Genomic DNA, 26,699 nt, shown 5'->3' on the forward strand with positions numbered 1-26,699 from the left:
TCATTTGATGTGGGTCTGTGTATGATGCATTTTGAAACATACAGAGAGATATTAATGTTACAAAAACAACACGCCTTGAAATACATCTTCATTTCATTAAAGTGGACCTAGCATCAGTTATGTTTTTCAAATTAAGTAATACAAGAATAACATTCAGGTCTCGTTCACACCAGTGTGCCGAGACATCAGTTTTTCTGCATACCTTTTGCAAGGGCACACACAATCAATTGTTCTCAATGTGACCTGTTCACACCACAATGCTAGTATCATGTGCAACTTTTTTCTGAGCAAGAATGAGCAATGTGTATTAAACTCATTGGAGCATGAAAACTGATGTAAATTGGTGTCTATGCAAGTGAAATCTGCACATCATTCCATTCGTTTTTTTGCACATATGGTGTGAGCAAGGTCTTAACCTCCCTGGCGGTATTCCTGAGTGTAGCTCAGGGTAAAGTTTCAGTACCAAAAGCGATAACCCCGAGCTACATTCGGGCTTACCATGCAGCGTTGCTCAGGGATTCCCTGCAGCACTTACCTTGTCCTTTGCTCCCACGATGCGTCCCCTGCAGCGTCCCCGGCCATCTCCTCCGGCCGATGCCGGCATCCGGCTTCCGTGTTCCGGTCCCTGCGAGCGTCGGGACGTACGGGGGCCGGAACGGTGGCAAATTTCAAATTTTTTAGAAACTGTCATTTTCTTAGAAATGAATTTGACATAGTAAAACATTACTGTATCAAACCATTTCACAGACATTTTGTCCCTACTGCTTTGTCATGTGCCCTGCCTGCATTTTGACTGTTCTTTCTGCCTGGAAACTTCGAAAAGTCCATGGCGTCCAAAAAGCGTCCCTTTTGGTCAAAAGCGGTTTTAGACCGACTAGAGTACAGTGATAGTAACTCAGAACCACTTGCAGAATTGAGTGATAACGATTTGTGGGGAAATTCGTCATCAGACACTTAAAACGATTTTGCGACTTTGCTCAGCGATGTGCAAACTTGGCGCTATATTTCCAATTTCAGTGTTTTTGGTTTGATTATATTATTGAATTAAATGTATTATTATTATATTATTATTTTTATGATTATTTATTAAATTATAATAAGTATTATCCTACCCGGAATGTTTACTAGACTCTTGTTCGGACAGATTTCAGTGAGTTATTCCTAAAAATTACAGGCCTACAATAAAAAAAAATACATATTTCCATGCAAAAAAATGTACCTCTTTCAGCACAGAAATATGGACATAATCATACCGCTAGGGAGGTTAAAGTTATTTACCACCTCTCACATAGATCACACCACTCCCCCTGACAATGATGTCATTCTCTTTTCAACCCATAAGGCCACCATCACCAACAGGATTGCTAAAGAGAATATTCTCATTTTTATATGGTGTTGAATGGCCAAACTGCTGAAAAATTTCAATTACCAGAAATGAATTATCACCAGAATAACACTTTGCTGGTCCTACCAGCAAGGGAGCTATACTGTGGAGACAGGCCAGTGTTTTTTTGACTCTTCTAGTGATCCTGTCATTGTCTGGATATTGCAGTGACAACTAATTATAATGCCCTATTTGTAATGGAGAAAGGTTACCATATACTCTTCATAGGACACCGCAGTGTTTAGTCCACACTGCACCTGCCTTTTAGGTGTCATTCATAAAATGAACGTAGAGCACATTGAGAAACATGCAGTACAATTCAGAATGTTCTCTACATAACTATGTAGAAAATAGTCCTTGATTAGTTTCGCAGGACTTGAGACCAGGCTTTCCTCTCTCCAGACCTTTTTGCCCACTTAATAAAATTCATGGGGTTCACTTGCTTCAGAGCACAAAAATAAATGATACAAAAGCCACATTTGTAGCTCTATGCTATTTAAACATTTTAATATAGTTTAAAAACATAAAGATGTAATAGAAAACTAACAGCTTCATTGACAACTTTTCTGGAAAATATCTCTGTACTTGCTTGCTGTGGACACTGTTCTCCTGGGAGTACATCACTTTAAATGAACAAACCTTCTGGCCACAATCTCACATTTATTAAATACCCTTCTAGTTGCCTTTCCACATATTCAAGTTTACTATCCACTAGTGTAATAATTTTGCTTTGAATATAATCTTTTTTTTTTTCCAGATTTCCATTTAACCACTTGCCTTCCAGAGGATTTACCCGCCTTCCTGACCAGGCCATTTTTTGTGTTACAGCACTACGTTACTTTAACTGACAATTGCACGGTCATGCAACGCTGCACCCAAATGAGATTTAAGTCCTTTTTTCCCACAAATAGAGGTATTTGACTGCCTGTGCATTTTTATTTTTTGCGCTATAACAAAAAAGACCAACAATTTTGAGAAAATAACTATATTTTTGACTTTTTGCTATTAAACATGTCCAGTAAAAAAAAAAATTAAAAAAATCAAATGTTATCATAAATTTAGGTCAAACTATATTCTGCTCTGTGTCTTTGCTAAAAGAAAATCCCAATACATGTACATTAATTGGTTTACTTGAAAGTTATAGCTTTTACAAATGGCAGTATATATACTGGAATTTTTTTTTTTAATTTTTACTACTAATGGCGGCGATCAGTGACTTATAGCGGGACTGTGGGACTGCGGCGGGCATTCTGACACTGGGGGGGGAACTGACTTGGTGTCACTGACATCCCCAATGACACCAATAAAGTGATCAGTGTTAATAAAAAGCGCTGACACTGTACTAATGGCACTGGGCAGGAAGGGGTTAACATGTCGGGTGATCAAAGAGTTAACTGTGTGATGTGTCCCATTTTACATTATGTGCTATGTTAGTGCTTCACTGTAAGCACACTTCTTTGCAGGGCTGTGCTATGCACAGCCAAGCAATGCAGCGTGCAGGAGCTGACGGGAGAGAACTGTATTGTTTACAAACAGTTCTCCCCCCATCGGAGATTTTCGGCAATCACTGTGTGCCAGCGAGTAATCACCAGTTGGGACCCAGTGATTGACAGTTGAGGCCGCGAATGGCAGCGCGGATAGGGCATGCGCCCCCTACTCAGAACTGCAAAATCATGTATATATACATGATTTTATGCACCTGTGCCGCCCTGTAGCAGTACTTCTGCTATAGGTCGGATGGGAAGCGGTTTTAACTAATGAATAAATTAAATGAATAAATCTTATTTACTTATACCTGTGTACTTATTATCTAGTATTACCTAAGATGTGTAGCTGAGTTGAGTTCAAATTAGATTTAAAAATATTAAAAAAACAGCCTATTCCCCATTGTAAGTCTGTCCATTATCATTTTGTTCCAGTCTGTACTCCAAGCAGGGGCGGACTGACCATTTGGTCACTCGGGCACTGCCCAAGGGCCCAGGGTCAGTAGGGGGCCCCATGAGATGCCCCTAGTACCTTTAATAGGTTTTTTGGGTGTGGTTTGAGTGTGGGTGAGGACACAGGGGCCCCATGATCCCCTATTACCCGGGGACCCCATGAGTTGTCAGTCCGCCCCTGACTCCAAGTATGAATGAACAGCCTAAAATGTGAGTGGGAATAGTGTACAGTTTCCCTTAGCTTTGCAATAAGCACATGGGGAAGCAAAGCTGGATGCTCCTGTATGTGCATGTTGCTACCAGAGCCCTGCAGCCATCTACCCACATCATTCATTTGCTATTATTTTTTACTTTACCTTTTATCATATTGATAATTATCATCTGATAATTTGATCATTTTATTATAATTAAAGAAGGTGAGTAGTGAATGTTCACTAAGCATAGTACAGTTGTGGCCAAAATTATTCAACCCCCAATGCTGTAAAGGGGTTTAGGGACTATAGTGTACATTTGGAATTGTATTCAGAATCAAATCCTACAAGGACGTTGTAACTACCCAAATGCAACTAAAATGACATCAATTGTTTATGTAATACAGTAGTAAATGGTTCTTATGTGGTTTCTTCATTGCCACAATTATTCAACCCCTTAAAGACTACCACTCTGAAGAACAGAGGTTCATACAGGTGCTTTCCATCAGGTATTGAAAACACCTGTGGATGTCACCGAGCAGCAATCAAGCATAATAAGCACCAATTAGGCAGCTTTAAAATGACTGTGATACTCAGCTCCTTCTAGACATTTACTGGTGTGGTTACAAACATGGTGAAGGCAAGAGAATGGTCCAGGAAGACAAGAGAAGAGGTGATTTCTCTTCACAGGAAGGGCAATGGCTATAAGAAGATTGCAAAGATGTTAAACATACCAAGAGACACCTTAGGAAGCATCATTCGCAAATTCAAGGCAAAGGGCACTGTTGAAACGCTACCTGGTCGTGGCAGAAAGAAGATGCTGACTTCGACTGCTGTGCGCTACCTGAAGCGTAGAGTGGAGAGAAGTCCCCGTGTGACTGCTGAGGAACTGAGAAAAGATTTGTCAGATGTGGGTACAGAAGTTTCAGCCCAGACAATAAGACGCACACTGCGTAATGAAGGCCTCCGTGCCAGAACTCCCAGGCGTACCCCCTTGCTGTCTCCAAAGAATAAGAAGAGTCGACTGCAGTATGCCAAAAGCCATGTGGACAAACCACAAAAGTTGTGGGATAGTGTTCTGTGGACTGATGAAACAAAATTAGAACTGTTTGGGCCCATGGATCAACGCTATGTTTGGAGGAGGAAGAACAAGGCCTATGATGAAAAGAACACCTTGCCTACTGTGAAGCATGGTGGAGGGTCAATCATGCTTTGGGGCTGTTTTGCTTCTGCAGGTACAGGGAAGCTTCAGCGTGTGCAAGGTACCATGAATTCTCTTCAGTACCAGGAGATATTGGATGGAAACGTGATGCAGTCCGTCACACACCTGAGGCTTGGGAGACGTTGGACCTTTCAACAGGACAATGATCCCAAGCATACCTCCAAGTCCACTAGAGCATGGTTGCAGAGGAAAGGCTGGAACATTTTGGAGTGGCCATCGCAGTCACCAGACTTAAATCCGATTGAGAACCTCTGGTGGGACTTAAAGAAAGCAGTTGCAGTGCGCAAGCCTAAGAATGTGACTGAACTGGAGGCCTTTGCCCATGAAGAATGGGCGAAGATACCCGTAGATCGCTGCAAGACACTTGTGTCAAGCTATGCTTCACGTTTAAAAGCTGTTATAACTGTAAAAGGATGCTGTACTAAGTACTAAGATTGAATGTCACTTGGGGGTTGAATAAAACTGATAATGCTGTGAGCACAGAAAAGACATTTGTGGTTATTTCATTATAACTGTTATGTTATATTTGTCTGACCTACAAGTGCCTCTTTAATGTAAATGTAAGCAAGATGACTGAATGATCAAAAGCAATGTCAAACTGGCCAAAACACTCAATTTCAGTGGGGGTTGAATAATTTTGGCCACAACTGTATAAGGTGAAGCTGAATTTACTTCAGTCACCCAGTCATGTGAAGAAAAAAGTTTTGTAATTTCTTGTGCATATGATTGGGTATTTGTAGTTAACACGGCTTCAGTTGAATAGTGAACATTCACTTTGCAAACCCTTTTAGTAAACCAATAACAATCACTTTAATTGCACTGCCTCTACAGCAGGGTATAGGTTATAATACTGCCTCTTTTCATTATTAGCATATTTTTATGTTTTTAAGTTTCTATTACATACAATATTTTTAATTGATGGTTGAAATGTAAGCAGAATATGCTGAGAATACAAAACTCTGTATTTTCTGTTTTTTTGTTAACATATGTCTGTAATAATATTCAAAATAATAAAATATTTGCTATGTGTTTCAATGTGTCCTTTAACTAAATTGATATTAATATCCTTTTGGCCCAGATTTCTACAGAATGTTTCAGTGGGAATTTTCCATATACAATTGAAAAGGTGCATGCTTTTTTTCAAACAATAGTACATGTTTTTTGGCATATATTTTTCCCAATAAGATGCATATTTTATAAAACAGACAATGATATTTTATAAAAGAGACAATGAGATCCATGTAAAATCCTTTTGGCCTAGAGAGTTCTTGGAAATTGGTGGAATGCCTGAGAAAAATATCAAACCGGTTTTGCAAATACTGTTTATAAGGCGACTTTCTGTCTGATGTACCCTTGTTTGCAGACAGAAGTAAAATGTGCCTGTTGTTATGTGTATGAACAACAGCTTTACTAAATCATATCTTTCCCAGACTATTAAAAGATAATATGATTCAAATTTTCCATTTTAAATGGATTTAATTCAGCTCTTTGTAAGTAGTAACCAGGACAAGGGGGATGTTCAGTGCAGAGGAATTAATGGAAGGAGGGGCCCAAAGAGAACTGGTGCAGGAATAGGCATGTCCTTCAATTATGCCACGTAGGGTTGTCCTTGGACACAGACATGTGGACAGAACACAAATGATAATATAGTATATGCAAAGGTAAGAGGTTACTTTGTGTAACAGCAGCATCACCAGAATAGCTATCATCAATATGAAGCTAGGATAATCAGTCCTGTGAGCCATTTTCTGTGGCCTGCAATCCCCATGACCCCTTCCCAGAGTCTCATTTATCCTTCTCAAGCCCTTGATCATTGCAACAATGCCCCCTACTTTCCCATATAACATGGAAATATTTGATAGAAAAGCACCTACGTGGTGAGTTGAGAAAGGAATAAGAGTATATAGCAAGAATGTATTTCCTCTACTTGATCACTTACTGATTAGGGGAAAAATATTATTACCTGTCAGTGTCACTATCACAAATACCTGTATAGGTATACAAAGAGGTATTGCTTTGTCTACAGATTATTCACAGTTGAGCATAACCTTTATTTTTTTATAGCAAACTTATTATTTGGTTTTTTTTGCAAATTGTTGAACCTCTAGCCTTATAATACTGTTGCTTATTTTTGCCAGTGGTCTCATGATGGATGACTGTGCTTTGGGCAGGCAAATAGGCAGCTCTTTTTTCTCAGTGTTATGTATTATGACTCAACAGCTGCATGTTTTACATGTTGCATTGCTAAAGATTGCAGTGTTTGATTTTTGGGGTTCAAATCTTGGTCAAGAGCCTCAACTGTTTTCAGTAGGAAATTCATGCAAATCTCAATTTTTGCTCATTTTCTAACTATTGCATTAAAGTTAAGGAAACTGACCCATTAGTGGTATTGGTGTGCTTTTACTAAACAATAATGCTGTGTACACAGACTATTTACACAGTATATCTACAGGAACACAATACAAGACATATGGAATGCTACAAATATTCATGCAACACACATGCGCACATTACCTAACCTTCCTAGCAAATGAACATTGACAATGATCTGTGTGCTTTAGGGATACAGAAAAAGGTCACTTAGCCTCCATTATAGCTGCTCTGTGATTCCCATAGCAAATAGGACTCCAGGCACCTGAAGCAATTTCAGGAAACTGGGTTCTTAGTATTGTTTCCCTTGTAGTGCAGTTTCAGTGTTATCCTAGAGTGAATGTCCCCTGGAGTTTTTTATAATTCCCCCCCCCCCCCCCCCAGCAGAGTTCATCCTTGGTCCCGTGGAGTCCCCATTTTATTTTTTGCTCTATTGGCCATTTATGCAGAAAGTTTGCTAACCAATCTACATGGGCATAACCCTTTCTACTTCCTTCCTACATCACTTTCTAAAAGGGAGGTATTTCTTACTTGTATGTGGCAGCATAGTTTCATACATGCCATGAGTCAGATATTTAAACAAATTGTAGACTTTTAATGGCATAGCTTAGTTCCAGTGTTGGACAAGAATCTAAAACAAACAATGGAAATAGCATATTGCCTGCCCAAATATATTACAATAGTATCTATTTCCCCATAGTATTAGAGGACAGTGAAACAAAATCTGGATATACATCCAGATACAATATATATATATATATATATATATATATATATATATATATATTGTATTTTATACATACATACTTGCATATATGCACAACACTGGGCACTTCTTTTTTAATTCCTGTGGTGCTGCACCTTTATCAATGTCTGGATTGAAAGTCACTTCCCTTTTAAGGCAGGTCCATGTATTTGGGAGGTCACGCTTCTTGTTGTCATTTCCCTTTAAATGTTGAAATAATCTGAAATATTTCCCTGTGACTATTGTTTTGCATGGTATTTTCCCTATTTTATGTAGTTGTTCCATTGCAGATAACTCTCTGCGTTTTATTGTCTGCTTTCACCAATGAAGTTCTGTATGGCAAATGGTTTTTGAATAGGATTTGCCCCTATGGGAGATAGCATTTTGTGCTGCCATTTTCACCAGTGAAACCTGGTGGTTGATCCCCATGGTACATGTTCCTTTCATTTAATAATTTTCTTCGACTGTTCAAATTATTGTGGTATGTACCTTGCAGTTGATGACATTTTTCATATGACATTCTTTGGTATAACCTTAATTAAAGAAAATGAATTTCCTCTATTTCCTTGAAACAAGGGACATGCTAGTTAATAATGAGACCGTCATCTAAAGTAAGTGCTGACATTAATATAGCGAGAGAAGGAAAAACAGTTTTGTGACTCACATAAAAAGGTCTCCTTTATTACACAAATTAAAATTAGTTATTTTAACTCTTTAGAAAAGTATCTTTCTTTAGAAAATTCTCTCTTCTATTTCTCAATACAGTGCTCTTTCATGACACATTGCTGCAGGTGCTACTAGTATGTGGACAGAAATATGTTTTCTTTTTTGAAAAAATGTATCTCTTATCTATTTCTTTGAATCAAAAAAATGTTTACGAAATATATATTTTCTAAAGTAGAGAAAATGGCACTTTTCCCTTCAGAATGATTTCTGCCATGTTAGCTAAAAAAGAGAAAATTGATCTAGCAGGGGCAGTATTGGTAGAAGCTGTACCCAAGCTGAAAATCATATGAAGAGACTTCAAGGGGGAAAGTGGTCTAAAAAACATTTGAAGGTCACCAGGCTTTCCTGTATCACCGGTTCACAGGAGGTGTGTGAAGCTGGCACACAGTAGTAGAATTTTGTTCTAATTGTTAGCTGGACCAAATTTTTTTCTCAAATAAAAGAATTTCTAAGAGTGTATGTGGTTTTCATTCTGTTAAGTCAATTTGTTCCAAAATCAAATGTTAAAAGCAAAGAAAATGTTGAACTTATTTTGAATGGTATTCATTAAGCCGTCAAAAGTACTGAGAAATGTACAAATTTTTGGGCAAATTTTCATTCAAAAATCCACTAGTATATTGCCAGGTTTCCTCTTTAGTTCGGGTCCTTTGGTCCATTTGTCTTAGTGTAAATACCAGAAACTGACTTGATATCAGCCTCATGCAGTTCATTGTTAACACGAAACATTCTGAAAGTGAGTAAAAGTATCATAACAGAGAGAGGAGTTCATCATTCTGCTTCTTCTCCTTCACTGTCTAAACACAGGCTGGAGGCAGGGACAAGACCTAATTGTGTTACTAAAATCAGGCTTTTAGGTTGGCTGTGCTGTCTGACAGAGCTGTGTAAATTTAAGGAATAAATGGATAGGAATACAAATCCTTTGGCAGGATTTTTTCATTCTTAATTTCTTAATTTATGGGGGTTTTTTGACCTGACAGTTGTCCAGATGGCAGTCATTTTTTAATGTATTTTATCATTATAGAAAAGGCAGTTATGTTTTGGAAGAACCCCGAAAAATATCTACAAAATATGTACCTTCTTAAAGTGGTTTTAAAGGCAGGACATTTTTTTAACGTAGTGCATTCTCTGCAATAAGGTAAAAAATGTCCCATTACTTGTACCACCCCCTCACCCCCCATATACTTACCTGAGCCCAATCTGGATTCAGTGCTGTGCCAGTCTGTAGCATCTCTATCCTTTCTCTCTCTCAGAGGCAGCAGAAAGCTATTGGCTTCCACTGTTGTCAATCAAATCATATGAGAGTAGGGGTTGGGGCTGAGCCCCACTGTGTGTGCCAATAGACACATGCATAACCTGACTCGGGATCAAGCCCTCAGGTGCATCCACATAGGAAGCCATTACTGAGAAGAGGACAAGCCCAGAACACTGATGGGGGACTCAAGAAAAGAAGTTTCAGGGCAGCTCTGTGCAATATCATTGCACAGAGCAAGTACAGTAAGTAGTACATGTTTATTATTTTAATAAGAAAAAAAAGCTTTACAAATACTTTAAGCCTCTTGCTGACTTAGAACTACATACATTTCTGGCTTTCATTTTTCTTTTTAAAATAAAGTCTGCTGAATACATACATTCAACTTGGTGAGCACTGAACATTTTATATTTGTTTGCATTACATTTAGGCAGCATTCAAAAAATGTGATGAAATCTACTCTACCAGTGATTTGGTGGAGCAGAGTGTCATATTTATTTTGCTGTCCTGAGACTTGCAATCTGCAAGGCACATAGTGGACTAGTAAAGAGTCCATTGGACAGTAATCCATTAACATGGAGATGCCTTTTAACTCAAGTCCCTAAGCTAATGAAAGTACTGTAAATATTGCTTTCTGTAAATAAAATATTTTATTATTATTATATAGGCCTATTATATAGGCCTGTTCACACCAGTGTGAAATAACATTAAATCAGACATGATCATGTTGTTAAGGTTAAAGTTAAACTGTATAAACAGAAATAGGGGAGCTATCATTTCTGATTTTTTGCAAAGGCACAAGCTGTAAACTCATCACCCATTTTCTGGCTCTATTACTTAATGTCATTTACCCCAGATCCATCACGTTTCCGGAGAAGTCTAAAAAGTCTGAACTTCCCTCTTTTACCTTTGCTATTGGCTTACTAGGCAGATCAGGACAGCAGCTCTGGAGTCTGCAGCTTTAAATACCAAGTCACCGAGGCATTTATGGCAGACAAGTTATTTTAGTAAATTTTAATGCTTTCCTTTTTTGACTGATGTCTGCAGGTCTGTTTCCTATCATCCATGAAATGAATTGGAAATCTTATTTCTGTTATACCTATCCCTTACTTGTTTATTGATTCACTTGTTAAGTGACACAAAATCCAAGTGACGGCAGCATTTTCAACAGGAGTAAAGCCACATCTATAATATTATATCATTATTATTAATATTAGTAGTAGTAGTAGTAGTAGAAGAAGAAGTAGTAATAGTATTAGCATTATTATTAGTAGTAGTAGGCAAATTCATGCAGGCTCCACCTGCATGAATTTTCTCCAAAATACATTCGTTCCTAACCCCAGACACTGCTAAACAATTCATTCACTCCCTTATTATCTCACGACTTGATTACTGTAACTCCCTCCTCTCCGGCTTACCTCATCACAGACTATCCCCATTTCAGTCTATCCTGAACTCTGCGGCCAGACTCATCCACCTTACCAACCTCTCCGTATCCGCCACCCCCCTCTGTCATTCCCTCCACTGGCTTCCGATTGCCCAACGCATAAAGTTCAAACTTCTAACATTAACGTACAAAGCTATTCAAAATACTGCCCCAAACTACCTCACCGACCTGATATCCAAATACAACCCTACACGTACTCTTCGCTCCTCACAAGACCTCCTACTCTCTAGCTCCCTGGTCTCCTCCTCCCATGCCCGACTCCAGGACTTCTCCAGGTTTTCCCCCATCCTCTGGAACTCACTACCTCAATCCATCAGACTGTCATCTACCCTCCTCACCTTTAGGCGCACCCTGAAAACCCATCTCTTCAGGGAAGCCTACCCTGCCCTCACCTAACTGCCGATCTCCTCCACTCCTCCTACCACTCCATCCCTCACAGCCATTTCCTCCTGTACCACTATCCCCTCCCTCCTAGATTGTAAGCTCCAAGGAGCAGGGCCCTTGAACCCCTCGTGTATTGTATTGTTACTGTATTGTCTCATGTACTGTCCCCCACTATAATGTACAGAGCTGAGCAAATTTTTGGCACTATATAAATACTGTATAATAATAATAATAATAATAATAACAGGAGCTTTACTACTACTAGAAGTACTGTATTAATAATAATAAGGGGGCTATTTATTCAAACTGGAGAGTGCAAAATCTGGTGCAGCTCTGCATTGAAAACAACCAGCTTCCAAGTTTTATTGTCAAAACTTAATTGGACAAGCTGAAGTTAGATTCTGATTGGCTACCATGCACAGCTGCATCAGATTCTGAGTGTTCCAGTTTTAGTAAATCTCCCCCTAAGTATATGTATGAAAAAAACTTTTTTCATATAGAATATTAAAGAGTTGGAATGCCTGTTATGTTTTTATTGCTCTCTGCATCCCAGCTAGATAGGATAACCCACTCCATTGTCACCAAGACACCAAGCAATGTGAAATCCAAAACTTTTCAGTTGTCACCAAGAGGTGAAGGGACTGTTATGGCGACCGAAAGGAATTCCCCTCACAATTCAAATATTTTTTCTAGCTTCCTTTTGTGTCCCAGCAACAGAAAGTCAAGGTACATCTTCCTAATGTCACAGAGATAGCAAAAAATAAACTGATAGGCATTTTAACCCTTCCCTATGCTATCTGAAAAATAACAAGATGTTTTGGCTCAACGTACACTTTAAAATTTTTTACTTTTAACAAACTGCATTTTATTTATATTTAATTATGTTAATACATACAGCTACAGAATAACCCTGTCTCAGAATATCAAAAACAGTATATTTACTGTGCTGAGTGAAACTTTGATTCAACTCATACAAGGTATGATAATTTGAAAAGCCCTTGCAAGCATATACATGACAAACAATCAAGGCAACACATGTATATTTTTAATTCTGTAGCCTCTGAAGATTTTGGAAGAAGCTTTACACAAAGTTAAAACATCCTGGAAAAAAATTAACTTGTGCCCCTGGTTTCAATTATTTTTAAATTTGAGGCACAAACACTGCATTTAGAGATATGTGGCTTAAGTGCCAAATAAGGATCTTTTGATTTTTTTTAATACATGTGGTTGAAATTGGAGAAATGCTGATTGCCAAGCCACAGTACTTCAAATTGGGATTTGGCTCAAGAAAATAAGCCATTGTTCGAAGTACAATTTAACAGGGACAATCTTCAAGAAAAAATAAAAGTTCAGATACATGCATTTATATTTTTGTGAAGGACCTGTATAGCCACTTGTAGGAAATAAAATCAAGATAACTGAATTGATAATAATTATTATGTAGGAAAATTATTAACTTTGTGTTTTCTTTAGCAGCAGTAGTGATGTGAGTACTGGGTTTGTCCCAATCAAGATTTGCAAAGCATCAGACAATCGGCAATCCACTCAGATGATCGTATTTGCTTTGAGACCTAGAAAAGGCAATCTTCCTACTCCTACAGCTTTGTGAAGAGCAAAAACAGGTACTTCTTCCTACAATTTGCTCTAGCCATTGCGTGAATGGGTTAGCAGACAATAATATATTATAAGTCCAACACTATGGGGTTGATATACTAAAACTGGAGAGTGCAAAAATCTGGTGCAGCTTTCAATAGAAACCAATCAGCTTCCGTGGTTTTTTTTTTGTGAAAGCTTAACTGAACAAGCTGAAGTTAGAAGCTGATTGGCTAACATGCACAGATGTACCAGATTTTGCACTATCCAGTTTTAGTAAATAAACCCCAGTGCCTGATCCTATGGATGTCCTATATACTGTATATCTGCATGATGTAAAAACCCTTATTTGATTTTATTAAGACCTTTTCTGAAATATAAGCTTTGAAAGTATACTAGTTATGGGTTCAAAATGATATTGATTATAGGAAATTGGAAAACAGTGTCTTCCAAAATAGAAATTTGTTTGTATTTGTTAAAAACATTTGTTGCTTTGAATATGTTTGCTTTGTGAATCTAAAAAGGAGTTTTATCATTTAGATGTACATTTCCTTTTTTATTTGTTGGCTACATGAAATTCGATTCTCATTGGTCTGCTTGGATCTTGCATTTATTTATTTCGATACTGGGCTAACACTTGCATAGCAATCTTTTTGCTGCAAATGTATTCTTTTTTATGAATTCCTGCACTCAGCAGATTTCAGTTGCATGTAGCATAATCACAAACTGCCTGTGTAGCTTAAATTAGGTCTAACCTAATCGCTAAGATCCCATAAAAGTTTTAACATATTAAAACAACATTCAGTAAAAGAATACATGGTGATACTATCATTAAAAGCTTTGTTCAAGCACTTCCAGTTATGAGGTGACAATTGTCTTTTATTTATTCTGCAAAGTTATTGCTCTGTCACGGGCACCTTGGATTGAAATCACAAACAGCTGTAATGACGCACATTGCAAATACATGGTCCATCATTGCCACCATCAGGAAGGCGGTCCAGAGTACAATGTGCATCCAGCTGTGGAAAAAAATTATGTAGACATAAGTGGCTAAAAGAGCTTGGAGGAGATCAGCAGTTTACAATAGTGTTAGCCCTCTGAAGACTGATCTTCAGGAGTTCAGTCCCTGAAAGTTAAGATCTTGGAGATCACTTGCTAAAGGCAAATAGACTGTTCACTTTGCAAGGGAAATTGCTTTACCTTATTCACTAAGCTAGGGGATAATACCCTTGCAAAGTAAAAATTCTATTGTAAATCAACCCCTGTGTTTTGAGTGGAATCTACAGACATCCTGGGCCTTCTCCACCCTTATTCCAATTTATTCATGCACATGTATAATAAACCTGTTAAAATCTAACTGGCTCCCATCATTCTAAACATCTAGAGACAAATATGTTGTTCACATTGCAAAATCAGAGGTTGATTTTTTAATATGGTTGACAATCATATTAATGAACATCAAACAGGGGGGATTTGGGTGGGTGAACTGTGAAAATCATTACTAGCTATCATATAGAACATGGATCTCCAAACTGTCTAAACAAAGGGCCGGTTAATTGTCCTTCTGACTTTAAGAGGGTCTCACTGTAGCTTGGGAGTAGAAAAGGTCCCAACGTCAGTGGAAGATTACAATGCAATGCCCCATCTTTGGTGTCAGTGGGAGAAAATTCTCCCCATCATTGGAAACATTGGAAGAAATTGTGCCCCATCATTAGCTTAATTGGGCCCCACTGTTGGTGTCATTGGGAGAAATTGTGCACCATTGTTCATGTCTTGGGGAGGAATCATGCCTCATTGTTGGTATCAGTAGATGATATAGTTTCCAAAGGGCCATAAAGATGCAAGCAAACAGCCACATCTGGCCACCAGGCCGCAGTTTGGAGACCACTGAATTAGAAAAGCCTAGAACAGGAAGTGTGTTAGACGTAAATATCACCTCCCTCTCTCCACATCTCCATAATTTAAGAAAACACTGCAGTGTGCACATGACTCAAAAGAACACTGGATTTCTTCAGGATCAATAGATTTGTTTTTGCCCTTATGAATAATTTTAACAAAATGCTTTAAATAATATATGTATTTAACAGACCAAAAGGGAGAATATTAGAGAAGATCACTGTAAGGGTTTACAGCTGTACTGGTATAAATAATGTGTTTCATTTCTTTTTATTCATATTTATTTTTAGAGTAACTGAGCATCCCTTTCTTTGCAGCCTGAGAAATTTGAGGATGTGAAAATACACATTGCCAATAATTGATTTATTATAAAAACTTTATTCTCATGGACTGTCTTAAGACCAATAAAAGTTACGCAACATAATAAAACCACAGATTAAGAAAAAAAAAGAAGCCAGTCAGAATGAATCTTTTTTTAGTATATTTTTTAAATGTTTTGTTTTAGTGGTCTGCAAATTTTACTTAAAGACATCCAAAATGTGACACCATATTACATGCTGTGTGTACAATATTTACATGTTATATTTACAATGTACAACATTTATTAAAGAATGTACATATTAGGTTGTATGCATTTGCCTTTTTAGTTGTAATGATGAACTGCAGTAGGGCAAGTCATACTATTGAACTGTTGTAATGTGAACTGTGTTGGTAGAATACTGTGTTGTTCATTCTTAATGTCACCACAACACACCTTGCTGACAAAGGGGGGCGTGTGGTGTGCAGCCAAAAATGCCACATGCACCTTTTTTGCTGTATTAGGAAGCCTATGAAAAACAAAATATTATTGGGCTGCTTTTACTCAAGCCACATTAACTTACAGCATAACGGAGCACACACGTTGCAGTTCATTTGGTGAATGGAAGTTTCCAATAAGAAAATTTTGTGGTTGGTGCTGCTCTGGTATTAACACTTCCACTGAAGTATATTTTTCATTATGCAGCTCATGTTAAATATACCGTTTATTTCAACATCAATCTTCCCATAAGTAAAAGTATTTTATGCATGTTATTTACCTATAAAATCCTCTCTTGTGTAGAAATGCAAAAGACCTATGAGTGCTGTTGGATATTTCCATCTTGATGTCATGCCAGGAGACCTAGAGCTGTCAGTGACACTGGTGGGCATTTACTAAAGCTGGTTCACTCAGAATCTGGTGCACCTGTGCATGGTAGCCAATCAGCCTCTAACCTCAGCTAATTCAATTGAGCTTTAGCAATAAAACCTGGAAGCTGATTGGTTTCCATGCACAAATGCACAAGATTCCGAGTGAACCAGCTTTAGTAAATAAACCACACTATGTCAAAGAGAAGAGGAAAGTGCTTTGTGGCTGAAGGGAAAGGAATTGTGGCTGTTCTAGGGAGTTGACTCTTCCTGGAGTGGTTGAATTCTCTAGCAAGTATGAAGACACATTGCAAATGAATGCAGATCATTAATGGAAAGGAAAACACTTCAAGCATTTAAAAATACTTGTTTTTTGTGCATTTGCATATACACTATATCACCAAAAGTACTGGGATGCCTGCCTTTACACACACATGAACTTTAATGTCATCATAGTCTTAGACCGTAGGGTTCAACTCTTCTGGGAAGGCTGTCCACAAGGTTTAGGAGTGTGTCTATGGGAATGCTTGACCATTCTTCCAGAAGCGCATTTGTGAGGTCAGGCACTGATGTTGGATGAGAAAGCCTGGCTCGGCGTCTCCATTCTAATTCATCACAAAGGTTTCTATTGGGTTGAGGTTAGGCCAGTCAAGTTCCTCCACCCCAGACTAGCTCATTCATTTTTTTTAGACCTTGCTTTGTGCACTGGTGCGCAGTCATGTTGGAACAGGAAGGAACCATCCCCAAACTGTTCCCACAAAGTTGGGAGCATGTAATTGTCTACAATGTCTTGGTATGCTGATTCCTTAAGAGTTTCCTTCACTGGAACTAAGGGGCCAAGCCCAACCCCTGAAAAACAACCCTACATCATAATCCCCCCTCCAGCAAACTTTACACTTCGCACAATGCAGTCAGACAAGTACCGTTCTCCTGGTAACTGCCAAACCTAGACACATCCATCAGATTGCCAAACAGAGAAGCGTGATTGGTCACTCCAGAGAGTACATCTCCACTGCTCTAGAGTCCAGTGTCAGCGTACTTTACACCACTGCATTCAACGATTTGTATTGCACTTGGTAATGTAAGGCTTGGATGCAGCTGTTGGCCATGGAAACCCAAACACTGTTGTTAATCTGAAGACCACACAAAGTTTGGAGGTCTTTAGCTATTGACTGTGCGGACAGTTGATGACTTCTGCGTGCTGACCCCACTCTGTTATTTTACGTGGCCTACCACCTAGTGGCTGAGTTGCTGTTGTTCCTAGTTGTTTCCACTTTGCTATCAATAGTTGACCGTGGAATATTTAGTAGCAAGGAAATTTCATGGATGGACTTATTATCATGGTACAACGCTTGAATTCACTGAGCTCCTGGAAGCAACCCATTCTTTCACAAATGTTTGTAGAAGCAGTCTGCATGCCTAGGTGCTTGATTTTATACACCTGTGGCCATGGAGGTGATTGGAACACCTGAATCCAATGATTTGGAGGGGTGTCCCAAAACTTTTGGCAATATAGTGTTTATTTTTAAATACTTATTTTTACATTTCTTTATTAGTTTTTTGACAAAATCTCTTTACACCATATTATGAAGATGCAATGTAACAATATTTTGTTCCCAGATTTTACCTTTTATCATGACCATGACTAACTCACTCTTTTCACATTTTTTACAGTAGTTATGTGCAGACCTGTGTCTGAAAGTGTATCAAGCTAATCCGAAGGACTCGGTACTCTGTGATTGCTTTGATTGGTCATCACAGTGATTGTTATTGTTTATATGGTAGATCCCTACTCTTCCACTTACAAAAGAAGGAAGAAGAGAGATCCTAGTAATTTCTGAAATTGGAAAGAATAAATGGATCAGTGTCAGCAGCTGCAGATCAATTCATTCAGTTTTGATGATTCATTTTTTAACCCCTTCACCACCCACCTTCTCTGACATATCTGATCTAAATGCTGCCTCTGTGTGTGAACTGTATATTAGCCCTTCACCTTTCTTATCCTGTGCATCTAGACAATAATACCTTTATCTCCATCCTTCCACTGTATGTGACTTGTATATTAATTCCTTTACCTCCTTCTCTCTCCATGTATGACATAATAATGTATCTAAAGTGCCATTACCAAGCTACATGATTTAACCCCCTCAATACCAACATGTTTCTTCATTTACAAATAATTGTGTTCATTTTATAGTCAACCACAGTGGCTGCAGATTGAAAAGCAACAGTAATGTTGATAACATCAAATTACAATGTAGATTGTATAGCCATTGTATATGCTATAATATTTTTTTTGTTTTTTGTTTGATTGTTTGTTTGTTTTTTGCTATATTTTCTTTCCACAAAAGTTCACTATTAAAAAATTCACAGGATATAATCTTATTGTTTGCTCTGGGCAACGTTTCACATTTGAACTGTCTTTTTAAATCTGCACTGGAAAATATCAATTAAGGAATAAATGCTTTTTTCTGACCATATATTTTTAGCTATATTTTGGGATGTGATCTTTATAGTTTAAAGAATTTTTGGGTGGGTTTTTTCGTCATAATGTATTGTTGTTTTTGATTAAAATATAAAAAATGTGTTTATATTTCTTTAATATTGAGGTGAATTAGAACAGTGTTTATTTTTGAATGGTAGATCATATAAATTGTTTTGTGTAGTAAATAGACTAATTTACTACACAACTGCAAGCCAGTCTAACAGCTACTTAATTTAACCAATTGCACAACCCAACTAGAAAAAGAATGCATATTTTAAAATCTAAAGCTAGATGTCATTTATGTCAATAAGTACATTTAACAAGTAATGTACTTGGAAACTATAATCTAACTTGTGATTAGTAACTGAAACTCAAGGTGTGGTCCTTATTAATATTTATTGCAAAATTATAAAGTCAGTGAGAATGCGTGACCATTTGACGAAAGGTTCTACATTACTGAAATTACCCAGCAATAATCAGTTCTCTGTGGAGCCATATTAATTGCAAAGGACCATAATTATGCCTCATTGGTAATAGAATTTCCTGTCAGGCTATGGATCTCACACATCTTTGACCTAAAGCTCTTTATTATAACACAGTTCGTCAACAATGTAGCTTTATTGTTATACCCTGTAGACCTCCTGCTGATGTTTCATTTTGCGGTGAGTCATATAAAAGCTGTACTGCTCATGGATAATGTAAATGGCAATTTGTGTCTGAGAAGTTGCAGGAACACTTGGGTGTTTCCTTGTCAAGAGGTTTGTGCAGCTGAGGATTAATTGTCAGAAGATGGCAGGCAAAAACTGAATCCAAGTCTAGAATAAATAAAGTCTATAAATCTATGTATTTGACATTTGGTCTGATTTTTTCTATGTATGAAATTACGACAAAAGTTGTCTGCACAATGGCCTACTGATTCTAACATTGAAAATGTGTGTGTGTATATATATATATATATATATATATATATATATATAAAAAAAAAAATATATATATATATATATATATATATATACAGTATCTCACGGAAGTGAGTACACCCCTCACATTTTTGTAAATATTTTATTATATCTTTTCATGTGACAACACTGAAGAAATGACACTTTGCTACAATGTAAAGTAGTGAGTGTACAGCTGTCAATTTGCTGTCCCCTCAAAAGAACTCAATACACAGCCATTAATGTCTAAACCGCTGGCAACAAAAGTGAGTCCAAATTGGGCCCAATTAGCCATTTTCCCTCCCCGGTGTCATGTGATTTGTTAGTGTTACAAGGTCTCAAGTATGAATGGGGAGCAGGTGTGTTACATTTGGTGTTATTGCTCTCACTCCGTAATACTGGTCACTGGAAGTTCAACATGGCACCTCATGGCAAAGAGCTCTCTGAGGATCTAAAAAAAAGATTTATTGCTCCACATAAAGATGGTCTAGGCTATAAGAAGATTGCCAAGACCCTGAAACTGAGCTGCTGCACAGTGGCCAAGACCATACAGTGGTTTAACAGGACAGGTTCCACTCAGAACAGGCCTTGCCATGGTTGACCAAAGAAGTTGAGTGCACGTGGTCAGCATCATATCCAGAGGTTGTCTTTGGGAAATAGATGTATGAGTGCTGCCAGCATTGCTGCAGAGGTTGAAGGGGTGGGAGGTCAGCCTGTCAGTGCTCAGACCATATGTTGACACTCCATCAAATTGGTCTGCATGGCTGTCATCCCAGAAGGAAGCCTCTTCTAAAGATGATGCACAAGAAAGCCCGCAAACAGTTTGCTGAAGACAAGCAGACTAAGGACATGGATTACTGGAACCATGTCCTGTGGTCTGATGAGACCAAGGTAAACTTATTTGGCTCAGATGGTGTCAAGCGTGTGTGGCAGCAACCAGGTGAGGAGCACAAAGATAAGTGTGTCTTGCCTACAGTCAAGCATGCTGGTGGGAGTGTCATGGTCTGGGGCTGCATGAGTGCTGCCGGTACTGGGGAGCTACAGTTCATTGAGAGAACCATGAATGCCAACATGTACTGTGACATACTGAAGCAGAGCATGATCCCCTTCCTTCAAAGACTGGGCTGCAGGGCAGTATTCCAACATGATAATGACCCCAAACACTCTTCTGAGATGATCACTGCCTTGCTAAAGAAGCTGAGGGTAAAGGTGATGGACTGGCCAAGCATGTCTCCAGATTTAAACCCTATTGAACATCTGTGGGGCATCCTCAAATGGAAGGTGGAGGAGTGCAAGGTCTCTAACATCCACCAGCTCCGTGATGTCATCATGGAGGAGTGGAAGAGAACTCCAGTGGCAACCTGTGAAGCTCTGGTGAACTCCGTGCCCAAGAGGGTTAAGGCAGTGCTGGAAAATAATGGTGGCCACACAAAACATTGACACTTTGGGCCCAGTTTGGACAATTTCACTTAGAGGTGTACTCGATTTTGTTGCCAGCAGTTTAGACATTAATGGCTGTGTGTTGAGTTATTTTGAGGGGACAGCAAATTTACACTGTTATTCAAGCTGTACACTCACTACGTTACATTTTAGTGAAGTGTAATTTCTTCAGTGTTTTCACATGAAAAGTTATAACAAAGTAATTACAAAAATGTGAGGGGTGTACTCACTTCTGTGAGATACTGTAGAAAGAGAGAGAGAGAGCGCATTCATAGAGTATTCAGACACCCCTCCACTTTTTTCAATTTTGACAAAAATTTTAAAAAGTGAAGGGGGTCTGAATACTTTATGAATGTACTATATATATATATATATATATATATATATACTGTGCAAAAGTGTTAATCAGGTGTGAAAAATGAACATTTCTGAATGCTTTCAAAAGTAGAAGTATTCATGGTTTATTTTTAGCAAACACCATATGGAAAGTAAATGAACAGAAGAGAAATCCAAATCTAATTGGCGTGACCATCCTTTGCCTTCAAAACAGCATCAATTGTCAATTCTTCAAGTTATACTTGCCCACAGTTTTTGAAGGAACTGGGCAGGTAGGTTGTTCCAAACATCTTGGAGAACTTACCACAAATCTTTTTTAGATGTAAGCTGCCTCACATCCTTCTGTCACTTCTGCCACTGACAGACTTGATGATGTTGAGATCAGGGCACTGTGGGGACTGAACCATCACTTCTAGGACTCTTTGTTCTTCTTTACACTAAAGATAGTTGTTAATGACATTGACTGCATGTTTGGGGTCATTGTTTTGCTGCAAAATTAAATTGGGGGTAATCATACGCCTCCCTGATGGTATGGCAAGATGAGTAAGTATGTATCTGCCTGTATCTCTCAGCAAAGAGGACACCATTGATCCTGACCAAATCTCCAACTCCATTTGCAGAAATGGAACTCCAAATTTGCAAGGAACCTCAACCATGCTTCACTGTTACCTGCGGGCATTCATTATTGTACTACTCTTCAGCCCTTTGGCCAACAAATTACCTTTTGCTACAGCCAAATATTTCACATTTTAACTGATGAGTCCAGAGCACCTGCTGCCATTTTTCTGCACCTCAGTTCCTATGTTTTCATGTATAGGGTAGGATATATATGCATAGAAGTGATTCAACTGCACTAAAACATAGGAACTGGGGGTGCAGAAAAATGTCAGCAGGTGATCTGGGCTGATGAATCAAAATTTAAAATATTTGGCTGTAGCAAACGGCAGCTTGTTCACGAAGGGTTGGAGAGTGGTACAATAATAAGTATCTGCACGCAAAACTGAAGCATGGGGGTGGTTTCTTGCAAGTTTGGGGCTGTATTTCTGCAAATGGAGTTGGAGATTTGGTCGGGATCCATTCAAACTGGAGGTGGCAAATACTGATACTTAAAACATTTACCCAAAAGAAAAACACCAATTTTGAGGTGGAGTTCTGTTTTAATTTCAATGTTTTTTAACAGAATGTACACTGTGAGCTATAACAAGCCCCTAGCTGTCCTCAAGCAAAAGGGACATAGGCATATAAAGATAATATAGTTTCAGGATACCTTATTAGCTTTCTTAAGAATGATGGACAGATTGCCAAAACGATTCACTGCCAGGACTCATGGAGCTTTAATATAATATTCTCAGATGGGGTAAGCATTAAGACTGATCTACTAGAAGAGTTGAGAATCTTCAGTCAGTAAGTTGAGTGAAAATTCACTTCAGTTATCCAGTCATATGAAATGCAAATTTCTGTTCATGTTGAATACCCAATTGTAGGATTAGAAATTTACTTTTCATGTAATTGGATATTTGAAGTGAATATTCCCACAATTAATTAGGTGAAATTTCTTCAACTTCTTAGTAAATTCCTCCAACTGAGAAAAAGAATATAATTGCAGATCAGCCAAAGATATATGCCAGCATGTTGGAGTATTTCTGCACACAATAACAATGACCTCCTATGCTTAAAAATTAAATATACCCTATACAATATGTACCTGATTAAAAATTAAAAATTTACCCTATGCAGAATTTCTCTGCTACAGCTCGTAACTGACAACAGGTTTAGTAACATTATACAATATATTATCTTAGAACAAGTTTCCAATAACCATTTCCTATTCTCTTACCCTAGAGCTATTTATGGGTTCAGAAGGTAGCATAAGTATACCTTTTTTCCTTTGCTCCCTTCCCTCTGAATGGACACATGCTCTTCCTAGGATAGTCATAGAATTCATAAAAGTCTTGCCTGTGTTTTTTCTAGGCTGGCCTTTCATGAGCCCAGAAGCACTGGAATAAAAGTATAAATGTATCCAAACAGGATATCCAAACCACCAGATGGCTTTTGCCAAATTTGAAAGGGCAACAACTTTTCTGTACAGAAATCCCATATAAGGGATCTTCTCGTACTGCAATGAGCAATGTCAGCAGACCCTCTCTACTATCTGTTCTGTATACCAATCATCTTTATTTTCACAATTTGTAGATAATATCTGTTTCTTTCAGTCATATATTCTGTATAGAAAAAAAACATTCTTTGTTTGTTAAAACTGTGTTTATTTATTACAGATCTATTTATATTTATGCTAACTTCCACAAATGATATTGTCTTTACCATATTATTCCTGCTATCTCATGTCTACTTTTACAATTTAGTAACCAATCGATTTTATGAGAACCATACTCATAAACTCACTCTTGTTAGTGCCAAAAAAATATCCCCCATAGCATTACACCATCACCACCAGCCTGAACCATTGATTCAAGGCAGGATGGATCCATGCTTTGATGTTGTTTATGCCAAATTCTGACCCTACCATCTGAATGTTGCCCATTCTCTGACCTCTGACATCAACAAGGCATTTTTATCCACACAACTGCCTCTTACTGGGTATTTTCTCTGTTTCGGACCATTCTCTCTAAACCCTAGAGATGGTTGTATGTGAAAATCAGCAGTTTTTGAAAAACTCAGACCAGCCCATCTGGCACCAACAACCATGCCATTATCACAAGTCACTTAAATCTCCTTTCTTCCCCATTCTGATGCCCAGTTTGAACTTCAGCAAGTCCTCTTCACCATGTCTAGATGCCTTAATGCATCAAGTTGCTGCCATGTAATTGGCTGACTAGCAATTTGTGTTACCAAGCAATCAAACAGGTGTACCTAATAAAGAGGCCAAAGAGTGTATAACACAAGCTTCATTAACTTCTGTTCAGTTGAAAAAAAAACAGTCATGGAACCATGGGGTTTTAAATCGATGGAAAATGATCAAATCTGTCAGGACTCCATTTAAAACCATATTGATATTGGACCACATGGCTGCATACAGAATTTGCTTGTACATTCAGTAAGCTGTAATGTAATGCCAAGATATTTTTAACAGTTAAAGACAAATTGCTCTGTTCTGTCTCTGGCGCTGTGAAAACAAGTTAAACACATTGGTAATATGAGGCTAGCCTCACATTTTGTATAGACATAACAAGCATAATCATTACACATTTGGGTTTTATGTTTGTGCAGTCGCCCAACTTCTTTTCTTTCCAGACTCACTTATTTCAGGACAGACAGGCAAAGTTAATATACATTTACATAAGCGGTTAATGTTATTGTACCACCCAGTGCCTAGTAATGGGAAATACAGAGCCAGAAAAGTGTTGCAAATATTGTGTTGGGGCTTTGTTCTGTTTCATTTATAAACAAGCCTGTGGCTATGTTACATCTTTTTTCAAAGGTGTACTGTTATATTAACAACATCCTTCAAAAAGCTATATCATTTCTAAAACAGGATTTGGTTACAAATTTGTTGTTTTTCTGTTCAGAAAAAATTGCTATAGCATCTATAGGACTACCCTGGGCTGTCAAGTGTTCAAGTACTGTCATTGTAACCCTTTGTTTACAAATGCCTCGTTTGCAATACATACATTTAATTGTGTTTGATATTATACAGCTGTCAATAAATTAAAGTAACAACAATATTTGATGACACAATAACAATTGATTAAAAAGATTAACATACAACATACATACAACATAAATTATGTTTATTATATAAAAAACAAAATAAGGTCAGTGCTAATTAAAAAAATTAGAAAGTGAAAAATATGATATGTAGCTGCATGCAATGGATACTGATATAGCAAGATCCTATAAGTGCTAAAAAGAGAAGTTGCAGCGCTAAACAGAAAAATAGTTAATAATGTCAATAGATAAATGCCATCAAGTGCGAAAAAATAAAATTCACATAAAACAAAAAATAATATACATAAGTCCAACGGTGTTCAAATCAATGATTGCGGACTGTGACAAACTGAATAGAATAGTCCCAATGTCCACTGTATAATAAATCTTCACCCAGTGATTCAGGAACAACAGACATGTCACCTCCACCTATGTGTATTATGAAAACTCACCAGAAGATGTTGCTGTTCAGAACAAACAGCAACAGCGCTTGTATGATGATAAATTCCCAAGGTATGATCCTTCAGTGTATCAGGAAACTCGATAGTCCTCCTCTATCCCGCTCCACCAGATGTCAGTACATGCACTTCCATCCTCCAAAAACCACCAACAAATCTCTCATAGTGCAGTAGTTTTAATAAAGTGTGTGTATATATATATATATATATATATATATATATATATATATATATATACATATATATATATACAGATAAATAACCAATTAAAAACAAAGAAACCTCTGTAAGTTCACTTACATAAGGGGCCGCCAGACACTCGGAATGGCGGCACGACCTCCAGCATTAACACCTAACAACCCACCGCTGCTTCACGCGACAGCGCATCCTCAGGGGTTCATAAACTAACAAATAATGATTAAAGTTATTTGTTAGTTAATGAACCACTGAGGATGGTGATTTTTGGAGGATGAAAGTGCGTCATACAAGCATTATTGCTGTTTTTTCTAAACAGCAACATCTTCTGGTGAGTTTTCATTCTACCCATTGGTGGAGGTGACACGTCTGTTGTTCCTGGATCACTGGGTGAAGATTTATTATACAGTGGACATTGGGACTATTTTATTCAGTTTATCACAGTCTACAATCATTGATTTGAACACCGTTGGACTTATGTATATTATTTTTTGTTTTATGTGAATTTTATTTTTTCGCACTTGATGGTATTTATCTATTGACGTTATTCAATATTTTTGAGTTTAGCGCTGCAATTTCTCTTTATATTTATTATAACGAGGAAAGGACTAAGATCCCATAGTAGGTAGTTATGTGTTATCGGCATCTTCACTACCAGTAAAATAATTGCATACATTAATCTTATAAGTTTTTGGTAAATGTCCCACAATCTGGTCAGAAGATGCCAACTTGCTATATATGGAAATGTTAATGCTAGGTGAGTAATAAAAAACATAAATCTTGGCATCATCCATCATGACAGTCCAATGGTGCCTTGAAAAAAGGTACTCACACCACAGACATGTATCACCCACTTCACCTCCAGGCTATTTT

Source organism: Staurois parvus, unplaced genomic scaffold (assembly GCF_062004578.1).
Source record: "Staurois parvus isolate SC_StPar_1 unplaced genomic scaffold, SC_StPar_1.0 ptg000122l, whole genome shotgun sequence".
Classification (NCBI taxonomy): Eukaryota; Metazoa; Chordata; class Amphibia; order Anura; family Ranidae; genus Staurois; species Staurois parvus.